The sequence below is a fragment of the Pollicipes pollicipes genome, unplaced genomic scaffold (assembly GCF_011947565.3).
Source record: "Pollicipes pollicipes isolate AB1234 unplaced genomic scaffold, Ppol_2.1 Scaffold_4002;HRSCAF=4701_pilon_pilon_pilon, whole genome shotgun sequence".
NCBI lineage: Eukaryota > Metazoa > Arthropoda > Thecostraca > Pollicipedomorpha > Pollicipedidae > Pollicipes > Pollicipes pollicipes.
In genome coordinates, this window is record NW_023596420.1 from 10,404,283 (window position 1) to 10,419,108 (window position 14,826).

Sequence of the window (14,826 nt, forward strand, 5' to 3'; positions counted from 1 at the left end):
CTATCGCAGTTCGATGATATTATGTGGACATTACCGTTTGTATTAGCTGCGCCGTTAAGACTAACATATCTTGACTACGAATTTACGAATTTAATAGTTCGCGCGGTCGACAAACACTGATCCGCCGCTGGCTCTGTAACTGTCTGCGTTCGGAGGAAATGTTATTCTGATTATCCCGTGGTTGTTCACATCCGACCACAGTACTCCATGTCATCAGACGTTTTAAATTTGACAGGCATAAATGGCAGAGTCAACAACCAAACGAGATCGTTGTAGGCCTGCAGACTGTGGAGAGTCTGTGATGGTGAAGCGATTGTCCGAACAAATAACCGAGATGCATTGAGCCGAATGGCATTTTGTCTGTGTCTTTTTCCACCGTGGCAAGGAGGCGAAATAGCATTTTTTAGCCACAGTTTGCCAACACGCGCCTTTAACGACGCGTCAAATTGACCACAAAATGACGCTTTGCCTAATGGTTTTGGGACGAATGTTGAACTAACGAAACGCCGTTTGAGTAATCCATATCGCATAATGTTGAATGTTTATGCATCAACATGCTGCTCATGGTTGTAGTTGCAATTTTCATGGTTAATGGTTCCAAAATTGTTAATGGTTATAATTGGCTCGCTAAGGGAGTTCTGATTGTGAAGGTTCAACTTGCCGTGCAGGTTAAGTTCGAATCTTAAGTATTACTGCTATGCTCATTGTCCAACCACCACATCACGATCACAATTCCTGGATCCATCGCCCTTGTGGCTCCGATTACTTTCCTACCATACGCAGGTGAAAGAAAAAAACCCGCTGACGTCCTTCCGTGATGTGGAAATGAAAACGTGACGGAATATCTCGAGCTTTTTAATCTTCAACATGCTTCTACCACTTTCAGTGCAGAGTGAGGTCATTAACCTAGAAGAACGTTTAAAGCCTTACGAACACTACTTCGCCAATGTTTAGCACTATATACGGCGAAGGCGATGACTTTAGGCATTTTGCTCAAGCAACTTTTGCTACAGAAAATGTGTTCTCAAGGCAAAAGCAAGTAAAACCTGAAGAGTTCATGACAATCCGTGCGGCGTTTGGAATTAAGGTCCTTTATGATGCATCATTGATTTATTCAAGTTTCGCCCTGCCGACAGAAGCAGTCATGTGCACTGCGAACCCGCTTGAAACGGCGTACCAAAGATGCCCAAAGACGCCCACAGACTGCAAAAGGGCTTCAAGATCACCAGAAGCCATCATGGCCGTCAGTAATTCAAGGGAACTTAAGAGCCCTATTTCCAGCCGGATAGGAAACCACGCATGCTATAAAAATGCAACCTCAAAGGATTGATCAAAAGGAAATTAAATGCAAATGGTCAAATGATTTTTAGGAGCCCGAAAATGTCGCAGTCGATGTGACATCCGGGCGAAAAGGACGTTGAATTAACTCCGAGAAAGCTCCAGTTTGCCAATAAGAAGGCAAGGAAAAGAAGCCTCCGAGACGGTCAGTGGATCCACCAGAGAAGCCCCCGAGACTGTCAATGGCTCCACCAGTGACTTTTAGTACCATGCATTAACAATGACGTCAGATACCAGGTTGTCAAATTAACCCCAATATGGTTGAAGTCCCTATGACCAGCGATGCGCTCTCGGTCTAAAAGGCAATTGCCAGATCGGGTGCAATAGTTGAACAATCCAGAAGCATGCAAACGGGTCTACACAGCATACGAGTACGTCCGAATTTCTAAATAAACCTTCGTGACGAGAACAGCACACGCACACACACACTCACACACGACACCCAACACAGCACCGAGCTTCATGCAACCGATTTTGACCACGCTCAGGGGCAGTCACAGCCCAGTGATGGGAGCGGGTGGCCTCCTCGTCGGCCGAAGTCGCGGGCGAAAGTGGTCCGGTCAGCCGTCCGCAGGTTCCGGTCCTGGTCCCAGTCCCGACCCGTCGCGCGGCCGTGCCAGCCGTCGCGTGACGGAGCATTATCGGGCATGCCGTGTCGGACAATCAAACGGTCGCCCGACGGGAGAGCAGAGCTGGCTGGATAGCAGCGCCGCCGACCTGCTCAGAGGCCGTGGCAGTAAGGGAGCCTCTGATGTGGCAACGGACGGCTGTAAGTGCACCGATGCTGGTCTGCACCTGGCACCGCTCGTCTAGTTGGCTGTGGTTACACAGCTGGTAAATAAAGGCTGCTGAAAACCACCCTCAGGCCCTTCAAGAAATATCAGCTACTTGTTATAAAGTGAAGGCAAAGGGGTGCGTTAAATGTCACAACTGAAGCAAAAATACGATCAGGATGACTACAAGCTGCATCATGATGACTACAAGTAGTCATCCATGGCTACATTTAGTTTCTGCCCAGGGCGCAATACCTAAATGCGTTTGGCTCGAGGTGATACAGCCAATATGTCAACCACCGGGCTAGGTTTAGATCGTTAAGTGTGCGTTTACGTCAACATGCGCGAAAGCCGAATCAAGGAATGAACCCCCGTCAGATACCAGACCGTCTTCGTAAGGTAACGGTATTCACGGCAACAATGTCAGCTATAAAGCCAATATCTTGCCGAACATAGGAAGAAAAAAAAAGCTATAAAGAAATCAAGAACTGTGGGTAGGCATATGCATGGTAAAGTCAGCAGGAAGTATGCTCTTTTCCATTCGGAATTCCTCCCATGCCTTCTCGGCACATTGACAAAGCTACACCATAGCTTTTGTAAGTGACAAACACTTGAGATAAACAATATTCAGCTTCTGTCACTTTCCGGCATTATCTTCTTACGTTGCGTTGACACCCTTCAGTAAATCAGAAGGTGCTGGTTAAGCGACGTGTTTAAGTGCTAAATAACTATTATATTGATTGTGCTCAACATTCCCAGCTATGTTAATCTTCCGCAGTGCAAAGAGCTCAGAAAAATTCGCAAAACCTCATACTTGAAAAACAAGGCGCATGAATCCAGAAAATGTCGCGTTCGCGCTCAACATCCCGTGCAGTGCAACGTTAAAGGCTGCAAAAAAAAGAACACACACACACACACACACACACACACACACACACACACACACACACACACACACACACACACACAGACGCCCAAGCAGACAGTTTATACAGTCCGACAGAGGGTATAAGATAAGATCATTGCTTTCTGCGGGTTAACAACCACCACATTGTCTGAAAGAAAGAACGGCTGGTCTTATCAGCCCTTGGTTTCCGGCGTTGTGATTTAAAAGTTTTTATGTTCAGTTAACGATCTTCAGCATATTACGAGGTGTTGGTTAAACGGCATCGACATGCTAAATAATCACTACATTGAGAGTACTAAACGGAACAGAAAAAGCTATCTACGGCCTGCGGTGGATGTATATAGGAGCTAAATAACCACCTCAATCAGATCAAACACAGCAATCCCAGAGTAATGCAACACAAGCTAGCGTAAAACTCGACACCATTGGCAAATGCTCCACACTGGTAACCTTCGAAGGTACCAAAGCAGGTAGAGGCTAAACAGATAGAACTTAGTTAAGTTATTGAAAAATTTAAAAGTTAAAAGTTACTGAGAAGTTAAAAGTTACTGTTAAAAAAGTTAAAAGTTACTGAAAGAATGCCAGCACCACAGCCGAAACATTTATTGTGATTGTACCCAGAACAAGTTGCCCTAGCACGTGAAAGGAATGGAAGCCTAATCCTTAAGCCATCGGGCAGATGCAAAGGTTTTGCAGTTTTTAAAAATGCGGACTGCGATGACCAAGCCTCGGAATAGCTTATGAGCGCCTGCGCGTGTCTGGTCGTCCTAACCACACTAAACGTTTATAAACTAGAACAAGTGAAATCATCAAAGAAGCTCTGAACTAGAGGCTTCCGAGTGTTTCGTCTCACTTCCTTCGCCTTCATTTCGCGCCGGAGAATGAACCGGTCTTCCCACAAAATGCAAGCGGAATATTCCACTTTGTTTTATTGTGTCCGCACATGGTGACCCTAAAGAGAAACTGCCATGGTTTCTCACCAGGATTTCGATTAAGATTTGGACTCTGATACCTACCCACCTGCCTAACACAGCGCCGCATCTGAAGAGGGTGATGGACATGCTTCCGATCGAGCTTCTCCCAGGTGGTATCGCTCTTACCATAGATGTCACGAATCTGTACGGCAGTTTTCCCATGAAATAAGGCAAGGACTCGCTAATGAGTCAAATTGAAGAAAGCCTGGACATGATATTTGTCGGGATTAGCGCATCTGACTTCATCCAACTACTAACACGTATTAAAAAATAACCAGTGCGTTTCGGGTACTCGATGCGCACGCAAACTAAAAAAGTTGCGATGGGCAACTGCTGATGACCACCACTAGCGATAGTCATTGTTAACTGTCTAAAGAATCCTTTCCAGACAAATATCATCTGAGGCCAAAGTTGCACTTGCGTTACATAGATAACATTTTCGGTATCTGGACCTGAGTGTCGAACTCACTGCTAAAGTTGGTTGCAAAAACAAATATACACCAAGCCAATGCCTTTTACACTGAAGCACGCCGCACAAAGTATGTCAAATGCATTCCTTGACACCCTTTTTATGGCACAGCCCAACTGAAGCTAAACCACAGAACTCTACATTAAAGTGTCCCACATTTGGAGCATATTTCAAGTACGTACTCAAGTTAAAGCCCAAGACCATTTAGTCTAATAATAGCACCGGGTAGTGCCACTGCAGCACCATCAGAATAAAAAAAAAATGCAGTCTAGTTGTTGTCGAGTTAAAATTGCGCTGACAACACTGCATCATCATTACACATCTTGCTTCCATGATAGCCCCGCGTTACCGCTTTCCGGGTAGGCGACACTGTGACGTCATCATGGGACTAAATCGTACGGCACCAACGCTACGGCGGGTACGGCGGCTTCACTGTTCTTTGCGGGCCGGTTTATGGGCGTAGGAACAGGGGGCCAGGGGGAGCCATGGCCCCCACTTTTTAAGGTGGGGGGCCAGCATTGTTAACTGGCCCCCCACTTTTCAGATTAAGGTTCTGTTTAGCCTACTTTTGCACAACATTAAACATACATGCCGATTTGCCTAGTTCACCAGCCATCCTCCTCAAGATGCGTCTTCTTTTCCGTTTGCTTATTAACCATCGCTTTGTGCCACAGCCACGGGCCGACGTCGCGCGACCTATGGAGACTGCAACGCCGGGCGTCGAGGCTGTGGTTGCGATAACTTGCGAGGGCGCGTGCTCAAAACCATATCACGTAGTTTTTATCAGTCATCTATTCTGACTGAATCCTAAACATTTTAAGACGAACATGGATTAGCCATGTGAATGCAAATTTGGGACCCCATTTCATCAATAATCTACGTTCAGACAGTCCTCAATATCTCTGAAGAACACAGAAAACATGCAACTGTAGTCTATGTGACAATTATTTGACCACCTCCGGCGATCAGGCCCTATGCTGATCCGGGGCCAACTGCGTGGGTCAGAAGGCCTCCCGTGTCAGGGAGGGGAACAATGTAAATAGGATGTATCCTGTTAATGGCCTCCAGATCGACCAGGAGATCCTGCCCCGGGTCGCTAGAATGACAGCCAGAAGGCACTTTGCGATGGGACGGAGTGACCCTACAGCCCTTAACCTAAACCGGCAATGTGCTCCTAGTGTACTTCTTAAAGGATTCCTTGCCCGGAACGAAAAAAGGGATGTCATTATTGGTGAGTAGAATTCTTATAATTCTTCAATATAGTGATTCAAAATTAATTTAAAAAAACGAACAAGTTCATCCCATGTTTGCTTGAGAACGTTCATTTTTCGGAATGGATTGTTGAAAAATGCCTCAAAAGCTTTGAGCATACCCGCCCGGTGCCTCCAGCGCAAGAAAAGTAGAGATTCTGCCTTTACTCCTCCAGTTTCACCACCAGATTCCGGCACCACTCCGTGGTGTGTTAAGGGTCAGTCCGTTGTTATCATCAATCTAAAAATCGCACACATGAAATATGCGCCCAGACTGCCCTATAAATGTAAGATTTGATGTCCTGAAGCGTTCAAAGGCACTTCTTGATTTGCGAGTGCGTATGCTCAAAATTACTTCACACAAGTTGCATTATTAATCGATTGAAGTATTCAAACGCGATCGTTTCAAAAGCGTCACCAGTTTTGTCCACCGGTGGGCCACGCCAAAAGCTATCCGCTAGACTAACGCCCTGCGGCTTATGGAGACTGCAACGCCAGGCGTCTAGGTTTTGTTTCTAAGAGTTACGAGCGCGCATGTTAAAGAATCAGGTTACATAAATTGCATCACTAATCGATTCTGACTGAATGTTAAACACTTCCAGACAAACACGGCTTTGTCATGTCAATACACATTGTTAACCACTCGATCTACAATCAAATCTTCATCTTAAAATTTGGATCAAACATAGCGATCTACAATCGACCTTCGCGACGTCTTTAATGTTCAAAGAGCCCAGCTGAAATATTCAGAAAAAAGCTTCTGAATTATGTTAGTTTATAATGAGCCCACTAAACCAGTGTAAACTAACAGCACCGGCTATTTATTGCATGCGGTCGTTCAACGCCTGATTTCTGCAGTTTACTGACTTCAAAATACAAGCAGAATCTAGCTCAAGGTAGTTCCTGGTTTCTGTTCTGGTTACAAGGTAGAAATAGCAATACGACAAAGAAAACCGCGCCACTTGTTAACAACTAAGCTACATCTGGGGATTTTGGGGGGATCACCATAAGATGGGCTTTTTGTCAACCTTGTGTTCCCCTCGGCAAGGCTCTGGCTACGCCCCGCCTACACACAAAAGCAAATCAAGTCGTATACGTTGCATGATGGGCAGTGAAGTATCCGTTGGGCTAATTCATACCTAAGGCAGACGCTTCCCGGAGTTTTTTTTCTGCCATAGTGTTGTGTAATGGAAGATGATGAGGAAAAAGATGCTGTTGCAGCTGTCCAATATACGTTTCATGCACTATGTAGTCGTAACGCTGATCCAAAAGTATGCAAAAAAGCAGCCATACGATCAGTTTGCAGTCAGTCATGCCGGAGACACCCGGGCCAGGGCAGTGGCCACCGAAGGCGGACAGGAGCAGGGCCCAGATAAGGAACGCATGACAGATGGGCCTTGTTATGTGGCTTGGCTCTCAAAAGAAAACGTCTAGTTTTGTGGCTTTTGTCACATTGTTTCTGGCAGTTTCAAGCTTCCGAATTTGTTTCCGCCTAAAATGCTGCTACAAGTCTTATATCCTGAAAAGAAAGTGTTGCTTGGGGGAAAGTTTTGGGGCTCAGTACACTATCTAAAGGCATTACGCTGTTGGTTGCCTGTCCCTATGTGTCCACCTGCCGAGTCAATCTGATCACTAAGGAGCTTTCCACGTTGTCCTTGAGCTCTTTGCATCTTTCCCGTAGGGCGCAATGTGCTGTTGGGACGCTATCTGCCTCCATGCCTGAACACTGTTGATCAATTAGGCTTTCCTCCACGGATTCCTTCCATTTGTCCAAAAGGCTCGATACAGTTTTTCCAAGGCCCCATATGCCAGGGTACACTCAATTACCCAGGGGCCCTCCATATAAACATCGGGTTCTTTCCATTTGCTTAGAGCGTCTCGTGCTGTTGCTAGGGCTTTTACAAGGTAAGGCACGGAGACACTCGATGCTCACGGGCCCTCTTCTTTGATCGAGCGCTCTCTCTTTCGTCCCATTTGCGGAGGACTTTTCACTCCTATCGAGGCTCGTGTTATTAACCTGCCCGTGCACTCTTGATCTCACAGGGTTATTAATTTATGGTTTTGTATAATTCACCTTTGCTCGGAGCGTCCTGTGCTATGGCCGGAGTCTTCTATGCCAGTCCTTCGAGGCACTACCGATCGTTTAGGGGCCCACCACGTTGGTCTTGGGCTCCTTTTGCTTGCTGTGAGGACCCTATACTTGTTGACGGGAGCCACTTTGTTGGACTCCTGCGGCACCCATGATCGCTCAGGTTTCGTCCACGCTGGCCTTGATGCCTTTGCCTTAGAGCAGCAGTCGAATACACGACGAATAATTTTTACGCGCAGTTGCCGAACGTAATTTTACATGCCGGCGACGTCGAACGCGTAATTTCCACTGGCTATTAAGTGCGTGACACTTATTATGCTAGTGCATCACGTTCTTAACATATTTTGAATGCTAGGATACGCCGTACTCCTTCATAACAAAGGGAAAAAAATTAGCATCAGCCATCAGCCGATTACAACGCCCAGCCGGCTAGCCGTAAATACATAAGCTCGGAATCAAGTCCATGCTTGGTTTTGATGGTTGTTAGCAGCCAATTGAAGTTTATTTTGTCTGTTGTTCCGCAACATTTGGCCTCAAAATTACAGCATTAACATGATTTGTAGAAAATGAAAAAAAATGTAGAATTCTGGAAGTGGATCGATGGCTCACAGTGCGACAGATTTTTCATGCGTCTTCATTTCGCTGGCTGCTTTTCAAGAGATAAGACCTGTCGCAGCATTTTCGGCGGAAACAAATATGGGAGCTTGAAACTGCCAGAAACAATGTGACAAAAGCCACAAAACTGGAGATTTCCTTTTGAGAACCAAGCCACATAACAAGGCCCATCTGTCATATGTTCCTTATCTGGGCCCTGCTCCTGTCCGCCTTCGGTGGCCACTGCCCTGGCCCGGGTGTCTCCGGCATGACTGACTGCAAACTGATCGTATGGCTGCTTTTTTGCATACTTTTGGATCAGCGTTGCTACTACATAGTGCATGAAGCGTATATTGGACAGCTGCAACAGCATCTTTTTCCTTCATCACCTTCCATTACACGACACTATGGCAGAAAAATCCCCCGGGAAGCGGTCTGCCTTAGGTATGAATTGGCCCAACGGATACTTCATTGCCCATCATGCAACGTACACGACTTGATTTGCTTTTGTGTGTAGGTAGCCAGAGCCTTGCCGAGGGGAACACAAGGTTGACAAAAAAGCCCATCTTATGGTGATTCCCCCCAAATCCCCGGATCTAGCCTACTTGTTAACAAGTGGCGCGGTTTTCTTTGTCGTATTGTTATTTCTACTTGTAACCAGAACAGAAACCAGGAACTACCTTGAGCTAGATTCTGCTTGTATTTTGAAGTCAGTAAACTGCAGAAATCAGGCGTTGAACGGCGGCATGCAATAAATAGCCGGTGCCGTTAATTTACACTGGTTTAGTGGATTTTTTATAAACCAACATAATTCAGAACTTTGTCAGAATGTTTTATTTTGGCTCTACAGACATTAAAGACATCGCGAAGGTTGATTGTAGATCGATATGTTTGGTCCAAAATTTAAAGATGAAGATTTGTTTGCAGTTCGAGGGGTTAACAATGTGCACCAACATGGCCAAGCCATGTTTGTCTGAAAATGTCAACCATTGAGTCAGAATCAATTAGTGATACAATTTATGTAACGCGTTTCTTTAATATGCACGCTCGCGAATCTTAGCAACAAAACCTCGACATCTGGCGTCGCAGTCTCCATGGTCTGCGGAGCGTTAGCCTGGTAGCCAATATTTAGCCGTGGCCCACCGGTGGACGAAAATGATGGCGCTTCTGAAATGGTTACCTTTAAGCACTTTAATCGACTAGTAACACAAGTTATGTGACGTAATTTAGAGTATGCGCACTTGAAAATCTTAGAAACACGAGCCTTGACCTCAGACGTTGCAGACTGTTACCGCACAGCGTTGGTCTAACAGCTAATGCTAAGTTGTGGCCAACGGGTGGATGAAAATGACGACGCTTCTGAAAAAGTTTCCTTGAACGCCTGATGACATTAGATCTTACATTCAGAAGGCAGACCGAGAGCATATTTAACGTGTGCAATTTTTAGACTGATAAAAAGAACGGATCGGCCCTTAAAGCATCGCGAAGTGGGACTGGAATCTGGTGGTTAAACTGGAAGAGTGAAAGTAGAATCTCTATTTTTCGTGTTTTTGCAGCTAGCCCTTTGTCCAGAAGACAAATTAACGCGGCGCCCGCTGTCTGGTGCCACTTTCAGTGGCCGAAACTTATCGGTTTTAGGAAAATGGCAACCCAGACCATTTTTGTCCTTGCTCTCGAGGCTGCGGGTGGGTATGTTCAAGCCTTTTGATTTAAGTTGCTTCAATAATAAATTCTAAAAAAATGAATGTTCTCAGGCTAACATTGCATGACCTTGCTTTTTAAAGCTCATTTCGACTCACCCTATTCAACAATAATGAGACTTCCATTTACCCAGCGATAATGAGACCCCTTATATCCTTCCGGGCAACGGGCTTCTTGAGTAGAAAACCGGGGTACATTACCGTTTCCGGTCAAGTGCTAAAGAGCCATTCCGTCCCATTGTAAAGTTGCGTCCCAAAGTCCCATTGCGCCTTCTGGCTATCATTCTTGTGACACGGGCAGGATCTCCTGGTCGATCTGGAGGCCATTAAAAGGATATGTCATATCACTTTGTTCCCATCCCTAACACGGGAGGCCTTCTGACCCGCATAGTTAGCCCCAGATCAGCACAGTAACCCTCACTGACGCATCAACATCCCTGATCACCGCAGGTAGTCCAATAGCTGTCACATAGACTCCAGTTCCGTGTTTTTCTGTGTTCTTCAGAGATATTGAGCTCTCCCTGACCGTAGATTGTAGATTAAATGGGGTTCCTAAGTTGCATTAACATGGCTAACCCATGTTCGTCATAAAATGTTCAAGATCCTGTCAGAACTAATTACTGATAGAAAACTACGTAATATGGTCTTGAACATGCGCGCTCGCAAGTTATCGCAACAAGAGCCTCGACGCCCAGCGTTGCAGTCTCCAGGCCGTATAGCGTCGGCCTCGCGGCTGTAACACTAAGCGATGGCCAATGAGCAAGGGAAAAGATGACGCATGTTAGGGGAGATGGCTGGTAAGTCAGGCAAATTGACATATATGTTTAATGCAGTGCAAAAGTAAGCCAAACACAACCTTTTTCTGAAAAGTGGGGGCCAGTTAACGCTGCTGACCCCCCACCTTAAGAAGTGGGGGATGGCCCTCGCCCCCCCCCCCCCCCCCCTGTTCCTATGCCCATGCATGTAGGTACTGCAGTATGGCGATAAATGGACAGTTATTGCCCATTTATAAATTCAATGTAACCATTACACATGATATCCATTTATTTACAAATAAATACACATTTCACAAAGTGGCACTGCATATCAACGTTCAGCCCCGTTTACTACGACGAATGTGGGGCGGTTTCTGAACCTAGAAAACGCGGTTTAGAAGGATCTATTTTTGGAAATAGATCGTTGTATTGATTTGTCTTTAGAAGGTTTGAAATGCAAAATGTATTTCTGCTCACAAAACATTAAAACAAACATGCAGAATAGGATTGCTACCAAGTCATTGGCGAAATCCCCATTCGGTATCATGTTACTAGTATCTACCAACCTTAGCGTAGTATCAACCAAGAACCACAATACGGGTTACCAAACTTTTGTCCCATAGTGACGTCATGTCTGCGTAGGCTTCTCTAGTAGCCTTGGATATCCCCGTAGCGCATCTCGAGACTGCAACAGCTGCAGTTGTCGCGACCATCTTCGTCACGACAACCGCCGTCATGACGACGGCGGAATCTGCTCAAAGCTATTGTCAGCTGTTACGAGTTAGAGGTACCACTTTTGAGCTCTTTTGGCCCACACATTGTGGGCTTATGGGCTTAAAAGTAGCACCCCTATTGGTATGAATGACGTTAATGCAAGTGAATGTTGGTGATTGGCATAGAGGGCAGCTAGGGTCAGTTACGGAGAAGTGCACTGGTTGAAGTTTGAATTAGTGCGAGACTTTAGGCCCTAGAGGAGAAATAAAAGCCATAGCATGACGTTTCGTTGAAGTCACGAATCAAAGCCTTATGTTTGCATATTTTTTTTCTAGAAATACTGCCATAGCCTTTGTAACATTTATCACACAAGCATTTTAACAAATTAGTGTGTTGCAAATGTTACAGAACACAAAAGTTGGAAAGAGCAAGCCAAGTGCAATGTGTTACTTGCATATTGGTGAACAGGGAGTCCAATAGATGTCTCCCACAGGAGCAGCCACTTCAAATAGAAATTCTGAGCGATTCAGACGGGTTTCGAGAAAACGGGCGCTACTGCAAATAGAATGAGTGAAAACCTCGGAAAGACGCCATCGCCCCTCTGAACCAATGGTCGCTCCTACCATACGTACTGACTTACGACCCGACGCAACCCCCGACTGTCGGCGTTTCCCATTCCACAGATGCGGAGAGCGGTGCGGGTATGTCCTGATCCGCAACAGTGTGAGCATAGTCTCGCTAGAATGGCCCTCATTTCCCGTGGGAATGCACACCCAGAACACAGAGTGATATCTGCCGCTTCTCGATGTAACGCAGCAATAGGTTTTGCGTACAAGATGCAAGAGGGCAAAGCAAACGAAATACGTCTACGTGAAACACCATTTTATAGACGACGATGTGTATAAAGAACTCAATGCCACTGTACGATCGGGTAATATGCATAGCCTTAGGGTAGCGTGGACTAGTGATCCTAACTTAAAGTCCTTGCTAGTATGATGTGCGCTAGAGACCTCAATATGTCCAGGTGGGGGTAGGATTTCTCAACATGTGTGAATGCACTAAAAGAGAAATACATGCGAAAGAACGCAATATACGATATATCCTATAACCTTTACTCAGGAATGGTTTATGTAGGAGAAACAAAGCCATACATTCATGACCGGTTTAATGGGCACATTGGGAACGCGCGTTTACACAAAGCGTATGCGCCAATGGGAGAACACGGTAGGTCGACGCGCAGCAGTGGGGCAAAGCGTTACAATTACCAATTAAAAGTTGAAATTTTAGCAACAGCCTAAGACAAAACGGACATCAAGATGGTAGAATCGCTACACGTTAGGAATATTCGCCCCAGGCTAAACGCGCAGTTTCATCATGGGACCTGGATTGAGCAACATTCTGAGGTTCAGGCGATGTTCGTGCAGGCTAATCTGTGGCTGCCAATGAGCGTATCTAATATTCCACTTCGGACTTTGCAAACCCACCGGTTTCGTTGCCGGTGTGTATTTTTGCAGCCTTTAACGCTGAACTGCAAGTGGACGTTTGAAGCTCGGATGATGCACCTTTTCTGACACATCCTAGTGCCGGCGTCTGCACAGATTAGGGGCATTTCCCGGATTCACGCGTCTTATCTTTCATTTTTAAGAACCTTTCTGAGCCGTTGTCACTCTTGGTCAATCTTGAGGATGAGCACAGCTTGAGATAGCAGGCAACGTCAACAGAGTCGTTATATGACACCGCACCCGCTTAACGGGCACGGGTGTACTGAAGTCCATTAACCTAGCTATATTAGGGTACACTCTAAGCTGCACCATTTATCAGTAATGCAAATAAAACGTCTGAGCGTCAGGAAAACGTCAGTTTCTCAGCAGATATCACGGTGGATGCTGACCTCGAACAGGCCGACCCGGCACAGGTGAATATCGGGCACTGGGTGTTTACGTTAGAGCATTATAAACGCACGGCGCCGGCTTCTTCGCCTGTCTTTCTGTAGCATCGTCCGGATTTGTGTCAAGTACACACGGTTGTTGCATGCTTTTTATGTTCGTCATCATCATGGTCTGCTCATTTCAGTAGAAACACAAATAAAGCACTAAAATGCGATGATAGAAATACAGATTTTATGGCTGTTCGGCCTACCGGAAATCAAAATTAAGGTCTGATGATTAACACGGTACCGTTCAAGGCCTGATAGCCATATTATGCCTTCTTTTGGTGCGACCAACTTCGAACTCTGAACATGTTGCTTATGTTTGCGCTTTTTTATATCCATTTTAGTATAAAAACTTGGTAGCGCTAAGCCTCGTTTGCAACAAAGATTTGTGTTGTAAAACTTCGCAAGGAACAAATTAAATCTTCATATCGTGAGAACTGGTGTGTGTAGAACTACGCATGCGCCCATCCGTTTGCACACAGCTATTTGCGTTCACAAAACTTTGCATACATATTGATTCATTTTGGTTCATTTTGCATTTCGTTGACAATATGTGTGTAGTTTCTTATTCAGTTGTGGTTTCCAGTCCCTCGAACCTTGATTCCAGCTCCCCTTTAAAGCAATACGTTTCGCCATTTTTCAGTCATTGGGCATCCACTCATCAACCATCCACTCAACATCCCCCCCCCCCCCTCCTTCCTGTGTGACAATGTAATAGTTAAATGCTCCAGTCCAGTGGATAAGCCAGCGTAGAAGGTGAAAGGCAATACAAATAATGGCAAGTAATATCGTGTCGGCGAAGAAATGTGCAAACGAAACTTTGTGGATAGAGTCTCTGCACATGCAAGCATTTGTGTGCAAACATATACATTTACATGTTTGCAATGCGAATATCTGCTCCAGACATTTGAGATGCGAAGCACTGCAAAACGAAGGTTTGTGACTTAAATTTCGTGCACAGTTCACTGAAAAATTAACGAAGTACCGGTGCGAAGAAACGCCACGGGAAGACGCTCGATGCGACGTTCCGCCTGGCGACCGTGCGGTACACCTGCCACCCTACTAATGGCAACATGTCTTATGACAAGTGATGAATGAATTGCGCCTTGCCGCTGCAACAAACCAGCCGGATGGTGAAGTGGCGGTGAACAAAAACACAGTTAACAGAGGTATTTTGATTGGATGTCAAATGTCGTTTAGTGTCACTGTGTTATGCATGGTGAGATGTTAATGACTGGTTACACGATTTCTGCTCGTTCGGTCTGGTTCAGCGCTTGGTAGAAGTTGACTCGAACCTTTTCTCTTTGATTTTCATGTATTTGATTTGAAC